Below are 3578 nucleotides of genomic sequence, written 5' to 3'. Positions count from 1 at the left end.
CCCCTAAAGAGCATTAGAGATTTTACAGATATGCTACCAGTAGACGTTAAAATGTCTGAAACGGGGACACTTTTTCCAAACAAGCAAATCCCACACCGAGGGTGCGCAGGTGCCGATGGTGGTCGAGGCATGTGCCCGCAACAAGGGCCAACGTGAGCCGATGGTGGTCGAGGCAACCGCCCGCACCAGCTCGAGGCATGTGCCCACACCAAGGCCCGGCATGTATCGATGGTGTTCGACGTAGGGGCCATCTTCTGCTGATGGTGGTCGAGGCAAGAGCCCGCACCAAGGGCCAGCGTGTGCCCATGGTGCTCGAGGCAACCGTCCGCACCAGGGCCCAGCGTGTGCCGATGGTGGTCGAGGCAACCGCCCGCACCAGGGCCCAGCGTGTGCCGATGGTGCTCGAGGCAACCGCCCGCACCAAGGGCCGGCTTGTGCCGATGGTGTTCGAGGCAACCGCCCGCACCAGGGCCCAGCGTGTGCCGATGGTGGTCGAGGCAACCGCCAGCACCAGGGCCCAGCGTGTGCCGATGGTGGTCGAGGCAACCGCCCGCACCAAGGCCGAGCGTGTGCCGATGGTGGTCGAGGCAAGCGCCCGCACCAGGGCCCAGCGTGTGCCGATGGTGGTCGAGGCAAGCGCCCTCACCAAGGCCGAGCGTGTGCCGGTGGTGGTCGAGGCAACCGCCCGCACCAGGGCCCAGCGTGTGCCGATGGTGGTCGAGGCAAGCGCCCGCACCAAGGCCGAGCGTGTGCCGATGGTGGTCGAGGCAAGCGCCCGCACCAGGGCCCAGCGTGTGCCGATGGTGGTCGAGGCAAGCGCCCTCACCAAGGCCGAGCGTGTGCCGATGGTGGTCGAGGCAACCGCCCGCACCAAGGGCCGGCGTGTGCCGATGGTGTTCGAGGCAACCGCCCGCACCAGGGCCCAGCGTGTGCCGATGGTGGTCGAGCCAGGAGCCCGCACCAAGGGCCGGCTTGTGCCGATGGTGTTCGGGGCAACCGCCCGCACCAGGGCCCTGCGTGTGCCGATGGTGCTGGGGGCAACCGCCCGCACCAGGGCCCAGCGTGTGCCGATGGTGCTGGGGGCAAGCGCCCGCACCAGGGCCCAGCGTGTGCCGATGGTGCTGGGGGTAACCGCCCGGACCAGGGCCCAACGTGTGCCGATGGTGGTCGAGGGAACCGCCCGCACCAGGGCCCAGCGTGTGCCGATGGTGCTGGGGGCAAGCGCCCGCCCCAGGGCCCAGCGTGTGCCGATGGTGCTGGGGGCAAGCGCCCGCCCCAGGGCCCAGCGTGTGCCGATGGTGCTGGGGGCAAGCGCCCGCCCCAGGGCCCAGCGTGTGCCGATGGTTATCGGGGCAACCGGCCGCACCAGGGCCCAGGGTCTGCCGATGGTGCTCGAGGCAACCGCCCGCACCAAGGCTCAGCATGTGCCGATTGTGATCGAGGCAACAACCCACACCAGGGCCCAGCTTGTGCCGATGGCGGTCGAGGCAAGTGCCCGTACCGAAGGGCAGCCTATGCCGATGATGGTCGATGCATGTGCCATCACCATGCGCCATCATGTGCCATTGATGGTCGAGGCCTTGGCCGAAGTTCGATTTTGAGCCACGGTGCCCATGCTTGGCTCCAGCATGTGCTGGTGCCGCATTTTTTTCACTCGGGACAGCATCGCCGGAGCATCGCCGGAGTACCGCCGGAGAACCTGACCGGCGGCATTGGGGTTCCGGCGATTGGGAGGGGGGCCGGGGGGGTGTGCGCACATGATGTGCGATGGGTGCTGGTACTTGGCCTTGTGTTGGCCCCCTATCCCTCATCAAACCTCTGAGAATTCACACCCCCTTAAAGAGCATTTGAGATTTTACAGGTTTGCTACCAGTAGCCGTTAAAGTGTCTGAAATGGGGACACTTTTTTCAAACGGTCACAAAATCTTCTCTACTTCGAGTTTTTAGCTGAATTTTTTTGTGCATGCCAACAAAAATAGAAGGATCATGCCTACAAAATTTGGGGCCAAAAATCCTTATAAAAAAATTTTAAAAAATCCCGAACCGCAAAAAGTTTCGAAAATCATGAAAAATAGAAAACGAGTCATCTTCCAACGAAACTTCACGTGAAGGCTTAGGGGACCATTGTATGAATTTACAAGCCATAAAAATGGCATTGGCACGGCAGAAATTTGAAGATGTGCCTAAACCCACCAGGGCCCAGCGTGTGCCGATGGTGCTCGAGGCAACCGCCCGCACCAGGGCCCAGCGTGTGCCGATGGTGCTCGAGGCAAGCGCCCGCACCAGGGCCCAGCGTGTGCCGACGGTGGTCGAGGCAACCGCCCGCACCAGGGCCGATAGTGTGCCAATGGTGCTCGAGGCAACCTGTCGCACCAGGGCCCAGCGTGTGCCGATGGTGATCGAGGCAACCTGCCGCACCAGGGCCCAGCGTGTGCCGATGCTGGTCGAGGCAAGCGCCCGCACCAGCGCCCAGCGTGTGCCGATGGCGCTCGAGGCAACCGACCGCACCAGGGCCCAGCGTGTGCCGATGGTGCTCGAGGCAACCTGCCGCACCAGGGCCCAGCGTGTGCCGATGGCGCTCGAGGCAAGCTCCCGCACCAGGGCCCAGCGTGTGCCGATGGTGCTCGAGGCAACCTGCCGCACCAGGGCCCAGCGTGTGCGGATGGTGCTCGAGGCAAGCGCCCGCACCAGGGCCCAGCGTGTGCCGATGGTGGTCGAGGCAACCGCCCGCACCAGGGCCCAGCGTGTGCCGATGGTGGTCGAGGCAACCTGCCGCACCAGGGCCCAGCGTGTGCCGATGGTGCTCGAGGCAACCGACCGCACCAGGGCCGAGCGTGTGCCGATGGTGGTCGAGGCAAGCGCCCGCACCAGGGCCCAGCGTGTGCCGATGGTGGTTGAGGCAACCTGCCGCACCAGGGCCCAGCGTGTGCCGATGGTGCTCGAGGCAACCGACCGCACCAGGGCCGAGCGTGTGCCGATGGTGCTCGAGGCAAGCGCCCGCACCAGGGCCCAGCGTGTGCCGATGGTGGTCGAGGCAACCTGCCGCACCAGGGCCCAGCGTGTGCCGATGGTGGTCGAGGCAAGCGCCCGCACCGGGGCCCAGCGTGTGCCGATGGTGGTCGAGGCAACCGCCCGCACCGGGGCCCAGCGTGTGCCGATGGTGGTCGAGGCAACCGCCCGCACCGGGGCCCAGCGTGTGCCGATGGTGGTCGAGGCAACCTGCCGCACCAGGGCCCAGCGTGTGCCGATGGTGCTCGAGGCAACCGACCGCACCAGGGCGGAGCGTGTGCCGATGGTGGTCGAGGCAACCGCCCGCACCAGGGCCCAGCGTGTGCCGATGGTGGTCGAGGCTGCCGATGGTGGTCGAGGCAACCTGCCGCACCAGGGCCCAGCGTGTGCCGATGGTGGTCGAGGCAACCGACCGCACCAGGGCCGAGCGTGTGCCGATGGTGCTCGAGGCAAGCTGCCGCACCAGGGCCCAGCGTGTGCCGATGGTGGTCGAGGCAACCGCCCGCACCAGGGCCCAGCGTGTGCCGATGGTGCTCGAGGCAACCTGCCGCACCAGGGCGGAGCGTGTG

Source organism: Durio zibethinus, unplaced genomic scaffold, assembly GCF_047325235.1.
Source record: "Durio zibethinus cultivar Kanyao isolate XHJ-2024 unplaced genomic scaffold, ASM4732523v1 HiC_scaffold_3, whole genome shotgun sequence".
Classification (NCBI taxonomy): Eukaryota; Viridiplantae; Streptophyta; class Magnoliopsida; order Malvales; family Malvaceae; genus Durio; species Durio zibethinus.
This window is presented reverse-complemented; position numbering follows the sequence as displayed.